Source organism: Ammospiza nelsoni, chromosome 33 (genome assembly GCF_027579445.1).
Source record: "Ammospiza nelsoni isolate bAmmNel1 chromosome 33, bAmmNel1.pri, whole genome shotgun sequence".
NCBI classification, from domain to species: Eukaryota; Metazoa; Chordata; class Aves; order Passeriformes; family Passerellidae; genus Ammospiza; species Ammospiza nelsoni.
The window spans coordinates 1,728,634-1,743,747 of record NC_080665.1 but is presented as its reverse complement, the minus strand read 5'-3'; the positions used below and the strand labels follow the sequence as shown (position 1 = coordinate 1,743,747).

Sequence of the window (15,114 nt, the reverse complement as noted above, 5' to 3'; positions counted from 1 at the left end):
CAGACGCAGGGAAGAAATCGAGATGTGCTGTTGTCACTTGGCAAGAAAAAGGATAATGGAAGCATCAACTTCTTACAGCAGACCCTGCAGACAGCCTGCAAACCTTAGAATTGTTAGCAGTAGTATGGGCAATGTCTAACCTGCATGAGCCCTTAAATGTGGTCACAGACTCTATGTATGTCGCTGGAGTAGCCAGACGTATCGAAGCATCAGCAATCAAGGAAGTGAATAACAAACGGCTGTATGAGTTACTGGTTCTATTAAGGGAAGCTCTCCGGGATAGAAGTGCAGTGTATTCTGTAATCCATATGAGGAGTCATAAGTGGTCTGAAGGTCTGGGGGAAGGAAATGAGCATGCAGATAAGTTGGTTACCTTACCCATTGATAACTCTTGTCCTGTTCATAAGCATACATTGGCAAGAGAAGCCCATAGTAGATATCATCAAAATGCAAAAGGGTTGGCGAGGAATTTTGATTTGGGCTTATCAGAAGCTAAGGCCATTGTCAGGGCATGTCCAATATGCAGTTATCATAATGGGGGAATAGGTCTGGGCTGCGGAGTTAATCCTCGAGGTTTAGAAATGAATGAGAAATGGCAAATGGATGTCACGCATGTAGCTAGGTTTGGCAGGCTTAAGTATGTGCATGTTATGATAGATACATATAGCCATTATATATGGGCTACAGCTCAGGGTGGAGAGAAAGCGATACATGTGATCAGGCATTTATTGAGTTGCTTTGCTGTTATGGGAGTCCCACAAGGTATCAAAACGGATAATGGTCCGGCTTACACAAGTGCTAGGGTCCGAAAGTTTTTGGACCAATGGTCTGTCAAGCATGTGACAGGTATTCCGCATTCCCCCACAGGACAGGCGATAGTAGAAAGAGGAAATTGTACCCTCAAACAATATATTGACAAACACCAGGATTTAAAGGACCCACAAGCATGCCTGGCTAAGGTTTTGTATGTGATCAATCATTTATGTATTTTTGGGGAGGACAATGTGCCCCCTGCAGTTAAACATCACCCGAGATCAGGTCAGGAAACTATTAAGGAAACAGAGGTCTGGATGAAGAATCCAAGCACAGGGATATGGGAAAAACACGCAAAAGTGCTATATTGGGGTCGGGGATATCTTTGTGTTTCCTCACCAACAGGGCCTTTGTGGGTGCCTGCCAAGTGGACTAAACCTGTCTTTAATGCAGCATCTGGTGAACAGCCTTACGGAGGGGGACAAGGAGCGCCTGAAGAAGAAGCTGCTGCTGATTTTACAACCCTTATTGCTGCAGCTGAAGGGACACTCGAAAGAAGTGGACAGAGCAGTGACACACTGCTACAGGACGGCCAGGGAGCTGATTGACACTGTTGAAGCACTATCGACATTCCACATAAAAGGACCAGCAAGGGAGCGCTGCCTTGAGTGTCGCAGCCCCTGTTGTGCTGCGTGGGTAGCTCTGTATTGTGGGGGTTGTGGTAAAACCTTTTGGTTAGAACAGTCCGGGATCTGGGGTTTATGGTGTAACACCTTCAAGCATGACTACACATGGGGGGAAGACTGGCAAAGGGAACTAAGGAGACAAACAAGACTAGGTACGGCTCTAGCTTTAAATCTTTATGAGTCTCCCGAGCAGAAAATCTTGGCCTATTACCAGTGGGAGGTACAGTGTATTGTGAAAAGAGTTAAAGCTCAAAGTAAGTCATACATAGCTTCTGCTAGGTGTAAAAAATTGGTGCCTTTAACACAGCATTCGGTTGTAGGACCCATCAGAGGAGATCCCGATCAGGCATTGGACTCCTGCATCTAGGCCCTACAGAGATGGAGATTGCAAGAGTTAGGATCGATGAGGTTGAAGACAGATAAGAAAAGGAAAGCAAGAAAGAAAACAGAAAAATGAGGCTTATTTTTGTTATACTGCTCAGTGCTGTGACGGATGGGGCAGTAGGAGTAACACGCTTTAATCAGCCAAGAGCTAACATGTGGATAACGCTTGCTAATCAAACTAACCAATTATCGCTTTGTCTTAGCCTTGGAGGGGTTACTAACCCATTTCAAACATGCTTGGTGGGGCTTCCAGTGTGGTCTCCTTGGGAATTTTGCAGTCTGATTGATAACCAAACTCTATGCATGCAGAATATGACAAACATTAGGTTACCCACACAGCAAGGGTACACTACAAGTCAAAGTGACGGTTACCGCCAATGCTTAATAATCTTATCACTTAATACTACTTTGTACTCTCCTCCAGAGGAGTTGGATCTCTTCAGAAGTGCAAACGTCAGTATGACTAACACCTCAAATGGTGAATGGTTCAGTTTCGATCCCTTAGATCCCCAGAATTTAAATCAGCATAGAGGAACATGGGCTACCCTAGATTCATCCCTGAATTTGGGTACAGTGTCTCAGCAGCTTTATAGCCAATGTAACAGCACTAACATCACGGCACTGATGAAATTACCCACAGGGATATTTTTAATTTGTGGAGACAGAGCTTGGAATGGTAGACCAGCCAGGCCACAGCGTGGACCTTGCTATTTGGGAAAATTGTCATTGTTTCACCCCAATGTGTCTTTATTAATGCAATTGAGTCAAAATTCAAGCAGGAAGAGATGCAGCCTGCATGACTTAGACTGCAGCCAGATAGGAGACCCACAGTTTTGGAGTGAGTTAAAGCAAGTGATAGTTTCAACTATCTTGCCAGGAGGAGCTGCAAATAAAGCTATGAACTTAGCAAAGCAATTGGGATGCTGGGCCAAGGATGAGCTAGACAAGACGTCACAAATTTTAGATATGCTAACCGCAGATGTGCAAAGTGTTAATCATGCTGTTTTGCAAAATAAAGCTGCTATAGATTTTTTGCTTTTAGCACAAGATCATGGATGTGAAGAGTTTGAGGGAATGTGTTGCATGAATTTGTCCGATCACTCTGTATCTATTCATGCGAAGATAAAAGAATTACAGCAGGGACTTCATAATCTTAAAGAAGAAGATGATTTAGGAATCGACAAATAGCTTAAAAGCTTAGGACTTGGACCGTGACTGAGAAACCTTGTGACATATGCTATAGGGATACTGGGTGTGATTTGATGCTTTTGCTTATTTTGCCTTGTATCTTTAATTGTATTCAAAATATGGTCAGCCAAATGATAGAAAGAACCTGGCAGACTAGCCTCTTTGCCCAAGAACAAAACGGGGGAAGTGTGGAGAGTTTTGTCAAAGAGTGGCTTGAGGAGAGGGAACACAGCCGAATCAATTTAGTAAAGATGTCCTAACTACGGCAGAGGCCCTTTTTGCAGGCCTGTCTGTTGGGAATTTAGCTGACTAGAGAATGGAAAAGTACAAGGCCGTGGCTAATTCCAAGTCCTGCACCTGCAAGACAGCGTGTCCTTGGGCCTAGCTGAGTATGATAACGAGTGGACAGAGAGACGTAAGAAATAGAGAACGTAGGCCCAAAGGAATGAGGAAGAGTTGATGGTATAGTTTACCCAATAGATCGCTTGGCTTACAGAATATTCATAAGCTTATTACTTGCTGTATAAGTGTCTGATGCTTTCTTCAATAAAGAGGACCTGTTGATGACCATCTGGTGTCCTGGTCTCCCTCCTTCAACATCTTGCCAAGTGTTTTGGGAACAGATGAGAAGTGACCCTCATGAAACCACTGCCATCCAGACTTGTCCTGGCAATATTCCTATGGGAACAACTCCTATATAAGGGATATAAGGAAATTTGGAGGTGAAACTCCAATTCTGGCCATACGTGCCTGGAGCAGAATGTCAGATCTTTTCCATAGGAAGGAAAGCACGGAGCACCACTGTTTCAATAGTGGATGAGACCCTCAACATGCCAAGGTCAGCCTGACCTCTTGGGAGGTCAAACCAGCCAGACCTGTACTGTATTCCTTTGTTTGTATGGGGCCCTGAAGTGTCACAATGGTGCCTTGGTTCTGTGGGGCTCCACACTGCAACAATGGCTCCTTGATTACAAGAAGACCTGAAATGTCACAATGGACCCCTTGTTCGATGGGATCCCACAGTGTCACAGTGGCTCCCAGGTTTCACAATGGTCCCACTGATTCCATGAGGCCTTGCAGTGTCACAATGGTCTCCATGGTTCCCCAGGCCCCACAATGTCACAGGACTCCTCTGTTCCATGAGCCCTGCAATGTCACAATGGACCTTTAGACCCTGGAGGTTTGCAGTGTCACAATGGTCTCATTTTGGCTCCACAGTCTCACAATGGTCCATTGATGACAGGAGGACCTGCAATGTCAAAATAGACCTTTGGCTCCATGCAGCCCTGCAGTGTCACAAAGGCCTCTTGGTTTCACCAGGCCCCATAGTATCAAAATAGTCCTCTTGGTTCTGTGGTGACCCCCAGAGTCACAGTGGTCTCACTGGTTCCATGAGGCCTCACAGTGTCACAATGCTTTGCTTATTCCATGGATCCTCATAGTGTCACAATGATCTCCATGATTCCATGAGTCCCCTCCGTGTAACAATGATCTTCTTGGCTCCATGGTGCCCCACAGTGTCACAATGGCCCCTTGGTTCCATGAGGCTGTGAAGTGTCACAATGGCCTCTCCATGATTACATAAGGACTTGCAATGTCACAATGGACCTTTGGCTTGCTGTATCACAATGATCTTGCTGTATCACAATGATCCCTACATTCCATGGAGCCACACAGAGTCAGCACAATCCCCTTGGTTCCATTAGGCCCAGCAATGTCACAGTGCTCTCCATGATTCCATGAGGCCCCACAGTGTCACAATAGTCCCATGGTGTCACAGGGCCCCACAGTGTAACAATGGTCCCTTGGTTCCATGGGCCCTGTGCTGCTGCATTCCCCCCTCCCCTTCTCAGGCCTCCCTGCCAGCTGAGAAATGCTCCTTGGGCCTCGGCCTTGGCCAACAGCCCCTGGGCTCAGCTCCTCTGCAGCTCATCACAAACACTGTCTGCTCCAGGCACTGCTGCTGCCCAACCAGCTCCTGGTTTCTGTAGGAGCAGCCCTGGGAACTGTTTGTGTTCCCTCAGTGGCACAACATCCCTGTTCTCACACTGCCAAAGAAAGCTGTTGGTGCCAAGTGTGGCCAGGATGAACCATTGCTGGGACTGAAGCCCCTCTCTTGGGGCCCTGCAAACAGCGCTCCAAAAGGAGCCCTTGGAGCTCTCCTGGGCAAGCGACTCCCTCTGAGTGGGGCCTCTCCCAGCTGGGAACTCTCCTGTATGCTGCACTCAGGGATCCTGAACAATGATGGAGCCTGGGCTGATCCCCCCACTCCTCCAGGCTCAACCCTTTGCCCTTTGCTGGGGAGATGCCAAAGGATCCACAGTGAGAATTGCCTGCCCTCAGGGGAATTTCTTACAGGTGTCTTGCACTGACTCTGTGTCTGTGTGTACATGGGAGTGCCTGTGCTAGGGAAATGTGGCAGAAATGCTGCTCTCTGAGGGCTTGGAGTACCTTGGATAGCTGAGTCAGTCAGGCCTGTAAGTAAGGTTACATCATGACAAATAAGTTAAGAGGGTTTTTTTTTGCAAAGTTTACTATGTTATAAGCTAAGTTGAATATTGTTTAATGTTATTCCACTATTAAATCCTTAAGTCATTGGTTGTAAGTGAGGTTAAATTCTGTTAAGTGCTGTTCTTTTCCTAAATTGTGAAGTTGAAGGTATCAGTTAAGGTTAAGGTATCAGTGAAGTCCTGTTAAGTTTGACCTTTGTCAAGCTTTTATTTCTTTATTCATTTTATCCTTGCCCTCACTGTCCTTGTGTCTCACATACACTGGGACAGTTCTCAGCTCATTTCTGGTTTGATTGCCTGGATTCTGTTTGGTTTTGTTGCTGCTTTGTTTCTTTGGTGTGCCTGAAGTGTCCACTCAGGAGCAGAGTGGACTTTGTGCTGCTGTCCCTTAATATTAAATCTGGTTTTTGCTGATCCCTTGCTGGGGATTTTTTCAGCACTCTCAAGGCCTCGTTGGTAGCAGGGTGAAGGAGCCCTGGCCCAGGCTCAGGCCCTGGGGGACATGGGGACGCTGTCGGGGGGTCCCTGTCCCCCTGTGCCACCCTCAGGGCCCCGGCCCCCCGTCCTCGTGTCAGGCTCTGGGGTTGATCTCGTGGAACATCCTCTGGGGGAGGCTGTGGGGCCGGGGGCGGGGGGACCCGGGGGGACAGGGGACCCCGCTGTGCACGAGCAGGGTTGGACTGCTCTGGGGGGAGCTGTGAGGGGGGCCGGGGCAGAGTGACCTCCCCAGGGACCTCACACAGCCCCTGTGACGTCACACAGCCCCTTATGATGTCACACAGCCCCCTGTGATGTCACAGCCCCTATGATGCCACACAGCTCTTTTGCAATGTCACACAGCCACCAGTGATGTCACAGCCCACTCTGGGTTGTCACACAGGCCCTGTGATCTCACACAGCTAACTATGAGATGTCACCCTATGATGTGCTACATCTGCTTTGTGATGTCACAGTCTGTTCTGTGATGTCACAGCTGGCTCTGTGATGTTACACCGCCACCCAGTGATGTCACAACCCACTCTCTGATGTCACAGAGCCACCCTCGATGATGGCAGAGTCTGCTCTATTGCCTCACACTATGATGTCACAGACAGCTTTGTGATGTCACAAACCCCTCAGTGATGCCATGAGACCTTTTCTGTGCTGTCATACTGGCACTCTTTAATGTTACAGCACATACTTTGAACCTCACAGCCAGCTCTATGATGTCATCCAGCCATGCCATGGTGCCACAGCCTGCTCTGTGATGTCACAGAATCCCCTCTATGTTGCTGTAGCTGCTCAGTGACTTCCACAACAAACTCTCTAATGTCACAGACGAATCTGTTGACTTCAAAATTGCTTCCTCGAGCACTATATTCTAATAATTGATAAAGCTCCTGAACTGTGGAGTAAATAACTCGGGTTAAAATCTTTCTGTCCGATCATGATCAGAATCAATCTGGGCTGAGCTGGGAGTGAATGTAAGGACATGGCCATGGCCAGACCTTCATGTTTTTCCATCCCACATCATGTCATTGGCAGGGACAGGAAAAGGTACAGGTGTCTTCCCAGCATGGATCATGGGGAACGTGGATCATCAGGGCTCTTCCCAATGTGGATACTCCAATTATTGTAGTTTGGGCAGTGCACAAAATCCTCCTGCACTTGGGGCATTGGAGGCCTTCCCTGAGTGGTGCCTCCATTGGTGACTGGTCAAGTGAGAGCTCTGGGTGAAGCTCTTCCCACACTGGGTACACTCGTAGGGCCTCTCCCCAGTGTGGATGCACTGGTGGGTGATGAGGGTGGACTTTTGCTTGAAGCCCTTCCCGCAGTTGGGGCAGCGGAAGGACCTCTCCTCTGTTTGAATGCACTCATGCAGGAGGAGATTAGAGCTGCTCTGAAACCTCTTCTCACAGGAGGGGCACTTGTAGGGCCTCTCCCCAGTGTGGATGCGCCGGTGCCTGATGAGGTGGGAGTTGTGCTGGAAGCACTTCCCACACTCAGGGCAGCAAAAGGGCCTCTGTGAATCTGCTGGTGCTGGAGGAGACTGGAGCTGGTCCGAAACCTCTTCTGACACTGGGGACACTCATAGGGCCTCTCCCCAGTGTGGATGCTTGGGTGCCTGATGAGTTCTGACCTGTAGCTGAAGCCCTTCCCACACTCCCCACACTCATAGGCCCATTCCCCAGTGTGGATGCATTGGTGGCTGATCAGGGTGCTGCTCTGCCTGAAGCTCTTCCCACACTCCTAGCACTTGTGGGGATTCTCCCCATCATTAAGCTGCTCATGGACCACCAGCTCTGAGCTCTGGCTGAAGCTCTGTCCACCTTCCTGGCTCAGGCTGGGTCTTTCCTACTCAGAGCACCCTGGGCTGGGTTTGCAGCCCCTCCTCCTGTGGGATCTCTGGGGATTTTCCTCCCCGTTGAATTCCCGTGCCCTGGAGTCACTCATACCGGCCTCTGCCTCCAGGTTCTTCTGTGGGGATTTTTCCTCCCTGGTCTCCATCCTCAGCTTCTTGTCTGGGGGAGGAAAGACAAGGAGAGGATGGGATTTGCCTCCGTGCCAGAGGAAAGGGGAAGGAGATCCCCCCAGTGCATCCCTGGTAGGATGGTTTTGGCAGCAGGTTTCTCCTGCAGCCAGGGGCTGTGCTGGGCTGGGAGATGGAGCAGGAGAGAGGGAGAAAGGGGCATTGAATTCCTCCTCACCTTCCTGGGTGTCCTGGGGCATCCTCATCTTCCTCGCAGCCTCCTCTTCCATATGGCAATGGTTTGGGAATGGGAAATCCTGTTTTCGGCAGAAAACAGCAGATGAGCACATTGTTTTTTTTACTGGTTTGAAGGCAAACCTGGGGAAGGGTCTAAGCCAGAATTACAATTTAATAAGAAAATTAAGATCAAGGCAATGATACCTAAAAACTGCTTTAAACTGACAGAGTCAGGATATAACCTGACACCCTGTTGGTCAGGGTGGTGGCTTCAGTCCTGTGGGAGAGGTGAACGTGCTTCTGTCAAAGCAGTGAACCTGTAGAAGTATCTGGCCTTTCTCTGAAGGTCCAGTGCTGGTTGTGGAGCTCTTGTCCTCTGGGAATCCAGTAGGCAAGCTGCTCAAGATGTGGAGTCTCAACTTCTATCCAGGTAGGAATGCTTGGATCCTCCCCCTGGGCAGAGCATCTCACAATGGGATGATGGAATTTTATCAGTCCTGCAGTGACACTCAATGGCCCATTCACAGAAGATATCTCCCCTGGAAGGCGTTATCAAGGCTGAGTCATGGAAGAGATAAAGAACCCTGCCCCACCTGTTTATAACAGTTGATGAAGATGGTGATTGAAAACATGCATTTGGTTACATCTTGCATTGCAACCTGAAACAGTGGGGTAATCCCTGCTCAGATGGTGAACACCACCCCCCTTATCCAAACTGGCTCAGGTGTAAAACCCCCACCCTGGGAAGGCCACACACGCAGGGGACAATGTCACACTTGCCCTGCTCCAGGGGAGGTCTCTGTCCCTGTCACTCCCTTGCCATGCCCTGCTTTCCTCTTTCTTTTAACTCTCTCTACCTCACATTTACTGTTCAATAAAATCCACCTTGGGTTTGGTCTCATTAGCACCCTAATTGGGGCAGAGGCATCTCTCTAGTAATTTTCTTAACCAGATTGAGACATTATTTGGGCGCAGTGAGTTCAGGGCACTGTTGTCTGACCCAAGGTGCCTATGACAACAGCATGGTTCCCTCCTCTGAGGAGGTTGTGGTTCTCTCTGGAAGAACTCTTGGAACTTGAACGCAGCTTCCTCTGAGTCACTTATGGAAGAACTGATGAGGAAAATGGCTGTTGTGGGTCTGGATTGTAAAGAAAATATTTTGTTGTCCTTCCTTGAAAAGTTTGTTAAAATCACTGGAGGAAAGGGAGCAAATGATACTAGTGAGACTGACAAGGTTCCTTCAATCCAACGTGAAGAACACAAGGCTGCTCAAAGTCCCAGAAGAAGCTCAGCTCAAGTAGATAAATTCCCAAATAACTCCAGCCAGGGAGGATTATTTTGAGGAGTCTTCAGAGCCGGCAGATCCCGGACTCCAGCCCCGGATATCCCCGGGCTCCCTAAGAGGAGCTTTTTCGGGGGCAGAGGAGCCGCGATCGCCCCTCAGGAGGGTCCCGGGGGGGCCACGTGGGGATGGCCCAGTACCGACGGGGCGGGACATTGGTTTTGGGGATCCCCGTGAGAGCCGGGGCTGTGGAACGGGGGACCCCCGGGGCGGGGAGATAAGAAGGGGCGATACCGGAGCTGGGGGAGCCCCGGCAGCCCGGAGATGAGGCAGGGACGGGACCCCCTGACCCTGACAGGGGTGTGTCCTGGGGTGACTTCATGGTGCTTGTACCCCCATCAGTCTGTTTAGCCGAGAAATGAGTTCTGCACCTTTAAGGCTGGTTCTGAGAGCGAAAGGGAGGAGGAAGAAGCTGCAGTTTGTTTTCAGATACTGCACTCACTCCTCCACATTCCGGATTCTGGATGGACAGACAGCAGGACAGAGCTCTCCTTTGCTTTTAATCAGTTTTTAGGTCTCTGAGGCAGAGAAGTTCCCTGGACTTTGATTTTTCTTTTTCTTTGGAGCTGTTTAAACCTGCTCTGGACTGAACAACCAGAATACCACCAGCAGCTCTTCCCTGAGGCCCATCGGATAAGCCTGGGCCTAGGCATTTCCAGCGCTGGACAGACTGATAAGAGACTGATAATAGACTGATAAGAGACTGATAAGCCACTGATAAGGCACTGATAAGACGCTGAGTGCGCGGAGCTACAACTGAAGGAGGGACTTTCTGAGTTTGTCATCTATTTTGGAGCAGCAGGAAGTTTTATTGCTTAATATTGTTCAATTTTTGTGCTGGTGAATGCTTTGCCTGTAAAATAAAGTGTTTTTCCACTTTTGTCTAAGGAAATATTTTCCCGGACTGGCTGAGGGTGGGGCTGCTGAATCGGCATTCTAGAGGAAACTCCTTTTGGAGGGTTTCAACCAAATTTGCCCTAAACCAGGACAGGGTGGTGGAAAGAAGAGGGAACCCCAAGCGGCTGGATTGAGGGGAGGCTGGAGAAGGGGACGTTGGGACCCCACAACCTACCAGAATCCAAAAGCAGGACCCTGGAGAGGAGGGATCCCAAGGACTGATGGAATCCCCACCAGCCCTGAGATGGGGGACCAACCATAACCCAAGAGGGATGACTGGAAATGGGAAACTCTTGGTGGCTTTTTTTTATTCACTCTTGATTTTTGGACATCAGGTGACTTCTAGAAATGGACATGGGTTGGAGGAGTCCGCAGCCCAAGGCATTCACACTTTGTTTTTCCCCAAACCAGGATTTTCCCCAAACCTTCCCACCATGACATCCCCCCTGTCCCACTCTGGGTGAGCTCAATCCCAAACCTGACCCCAATCCTGGTCTCAGTCTCACTCCATGTTTAGACACACTCACAGTTCTGTATTTATTCTCATCCCAGTCTCAAACTCATCTATCCCAACCCCAGCCCTAAAGTTAATCCCATGTCTAGCCTTAACCCCAATCCCAGCTCTAATCCAAATCTCAGCCCCAACTCCAACCCAGCCCCAATTACAGCCCCTTCCAAAATCCTCAGCCCCAAACCAAATCCCAGGTTCAGCCCTTCTGGGGGTTTGGGGGTGTCTCTGTCCCTCTGACCCCGATGATGTTTGGGTGGGGTCACACCAGGGCTGAGAGGGACAAAGACCCCGCCGGCCTCCCCAGGTGTGAGAAGGTCGGAGAGCCCCCCCCAGCCCCGAGCACCCTCAGCAGTGAGAGGGACACAGAGCCCCTGGTCCCCAGCCCTGCACAGGCATTCCCTGAGGCCAGAGGGATGGAGATCCCCAGGGATCTCCCCCAAGTATCCCCCAGGGTGAGGGGACAGAGAGCCCCAAGCATTCCCTGGGCTGAGAGGGACAGAGACTGCCCCGAGCACCCCCTGGCAAAGGGGTGAGAGGGAGGGAGACCCCCCCCCAGGCATTTCCTGGGTGAAAATGATGGAGACTCCCCTGGGGAATGGCCTGGGGTGACAGGGACAGGAAAACTCCCTCCCAAGCATCCCCCAGTGCAAGAGGCACAGAGGCCCCTTGAGAATCCTCTGGGCACTGGACAAAATAAATTTAACAGAAATAAAACTTGATTCTGCATAAATCACTTTGATGAATATTTGATTTTCCCACAAGTCACATGTGATTAAAATGCAAAAAAAAATTAATGAACTGACAGTACAAGCAATTTTGTGGGAATTCCAAGTCCCACTGGTTCCTGCACAGCTCCAGCTCAACTGCTAGCACATTCTGATAAAAGTGTTAATTCAGCCCAATACAGATATCATTAAAAGGAAAGGAAACTCTTTGTAGCTGTCACAAAGGCGACAGGGATGAAGACAATAATGATTCTCACATTTTGCAAAGAACTCAAGCCTGGGAATTCAGGAGTTATTTAGGAATGTGGCTACTTCAGCTGGGCTTCTTGTAGGACTTTTAGCAGCCTTGTGTTCCTCACTGTGGGGTGAATGAACCTTGTCAGTCCCGCTGGTAACCTTTACTTTCTTTCCTCCAGTGATTTTAACAAACTTTTCAAGGAAGGACAACAAAATATTTTCTTTACACTCCGGACCCACAACGACGATTTTCCTTATCAGTTCTCCCATAAGTCACTCAGAGGAAGCTGTAGCCCAGTTTCCAAGAGTTCCTCCAGAGAGAACCACAACCTCCTCAGAGGAGGGAACCATGCTGTTGTCAAAGGCACTTAGGGTCAGAGAACAGTGCCTAAACTCACTGTGCCAAAATAATTTCACAGTCTGGTTAGTCAGGTTAGGAAAATTGTTAGAGAGATTCCTCTGCCCCAATTAAGGTGATAATGAAACTAAATTCAAAATGGATATGTTGAACCATAAATGGGATAGAAAAAGAAGGGACAGGAAGGGAATTACAGGAAAAAGAGCCCTCCCCTGGAGCAGGGCAAGTGTGACATTGTCCCCTGTGTGTGTGGCATTCCCAAAGTGAGGGTTTTACACCTGAGCCAGTTTGGATAAGGGGGGTGGTGTTCACCATCTGAGCAGGGTTTGCCCAACTGTTTCAGGCTGCAATGTAACATGTAACCAAATGCATGTTTTCAATCACCATCTTCATCAACTGTAATAAACAGGTGGGGCAGTATTCTTTATGTCTTCCATGACTCAACCCTGATAATGCCCTCCAGGGGAGATATCTTCTGCTAATGGGCCGTTGAGTGTCACTGCAGGATTGATAAAATTCCATCATCCCATTGTGAGGTGCTCCGCCCAGGGGGAGGATCCAAGCATTCCTACCTGGATATAAGCTGAGGCTTTCAACACCAGGAGCAGCTTGCCTACTGGATTCCCAGAGGACCAGAGCTCCATAACCGCCACTGGACCTCCAGAGGAAGACCAGACCCTTCTACAGGATCACTACTTTGACAGAATCACGTTCATGACTCCAACAGGACTGCAGACATAACCCTGCCCAACAGGGTGTCAGGTTATATCCTGACTCTGTCAGTTTAAGGCAGTGTTTCTGTATCATTGCCTTGACCTACATTTTCTTAATAAATTGTAATTCTGGTTTAGACCTTCCCAGGTTTGCCTTAAAAGCAGTACAAAAGACAATGTGTGCACCCTTTGTTTTCTTCCCTAAACAGAATTTCCCATTCCCAAACCTTGACTCAATGGAAGAGGAGGCTGTGAGGAAGAGGAAGATGCCCCGGGACACTCACGCAGGTGAGGAGGAAGTCAGTTCCTATTTCTCCCTCTCTCCTGCTCCATCTCCCAGCCCAGCACAGCCCCTGGATGCAGGACAACCCTGGTGCCAATGCCGTCCTGCTGGGGATGCACTGGAGGGATCTCCTTCCCCTTCCCTCTGGCATGGAGGCAAATCCCATTCTCTCCTTGTCCTTCCTCCCCCAGGGAAGGAACTGAGGATGGAGACCAAGGAGGAAAAATCTCCATGGCAGAACCTTGTGAAAGAGGCTGTTTTTAGCGACTCTAGCACACAGGAATCCAACAGGGAAGAAATAAGTCAGACATCCCACATGAGGAGGGGCTGCAAACCCAGCCCAGGGTGCTTTGAGGAGGAAAGACTCACCCTGAACCAGGAAGGTGGACAGAGCTTCAGCCAGAGCTCAGAGCTGGTGGTCCATGAGCAGCTTCATGATGGGGAGAAGGCCCACAAGTGCTAGGAGTGTGGGAAGAGTTTCATGCAGAGCAACGACCTGATGAGCCACCAGATGATCCACACCGGGGAATGGGCCTATGAGTGTGGGGAATGTGGGAAGGGCTTCAGATCCAACCTTGTGACCTACCAACGCATCCACACTGGGGAGAGGCCCTACGAGTGTCCCCAGTGTGGGAAGAGCTTTGCCCGGAGCTCTTGCTTGACTAGACACCAGCGGAGGCACCAGTAAGGGAAGCCCTGCAAATGCCACAAATGCAGGAACAGCTTCATGCACCACTCTAGCTTCATCCCCTGTCGCAGACATTTCTCCACAGAAATCCTTTTTTTCAGATTTCTGCATCTTCGGGAGGCCAGAGGCCCCCAAAGAGAAGGTAAACAATTATTATCAGCTGCTGTGGAATGCAATAGGATTCACCTTGATTGGCTCATTTTCTATGTTTATAATTAAGAGCCAATCATCAGTTCAAGCCAGGGGACTGAGTCCTTGGCCACAACTTTGTTGTGGGTTCTTTTCTATCTCTTCTTAGCTTAGCTAGGAGCTCTGCAAACCTCTCTCTATATTCTATTTAGTATAGTAATAATGTATTATATATCATATATTAATAAATAAGCCTTCTGATCAAGATACAAGATTCACCGTCTCTCTATCACCAGCCAGCGGCCCACACAGGACGCTGTAATAATCCCCCATTAGAGGGCCCACATTGGGAAGAGCCCTGGTGATACACTTTCCCTGTGATCCATTCTGGGAAGACACATGTCCATTTTCCTGCCCCTGACAATGACATGATGTGGGATGGAAGAACATGAGGGTCTGGCCATGGCCATGTCCTTACATTCACTCCCAGCTCAGAACATTGCCTGGGGCTGGAAAGGTACTGTCTCTCTCTCTCTCCCTGAGGAGAAGGTTGTCCCTTCAAGGCAGGGAAAATACATCACCAGGAAGAGGCTGTTATTGATGTATTAGTTTTCCCTGTAAACAGTTTTATTTATCCCTTCTGTTACCAATATAATTTCTGTTTTTGCTTGTTCCTTATCTCGTTGCTGTTCCCAATAAATTGTTCTTATCCCAGCCCAGGATCTTTGCCTTCTGTTCTTTCCATGGGAGGTGGGAGGGCAGAGAGGGCAGCGCGGTTTTAGCAGAAGCAGGAAATTGGGGAATCCCATTCTTGCACCCCAGCCCGTGGAAACCGAGCATCCCAGCTGGTGCCAGCCCTGGTGGCCATGGCAACAGCCTTGGGAGCGGGTCCCTGGCTGGGGCTGTGGGAACCTCTTCCCTCTGGTGCCCAGGGGCAGGAGTGGAGGGAATGGCTGCAGCTGAGTCGGGGCAGGCTCAGGTTGGATGTCAGAAAAAGATTTTTGCCCAGAGGCTGCTGGGGCCC

At 49.3% G+C, this 15,114-nt stretch overlaps 1 pseudogene; it reads left to right on the top strand.

Annotated features, from left to right (window-relative positions):
* Window positions 1-15,114, top strand: part of LOC132085897 (zinc finger protein 850-like) — a 997,265-nt pseudogene that overhangs the window by 616,941 nt on the left and 365,210 nt on the right.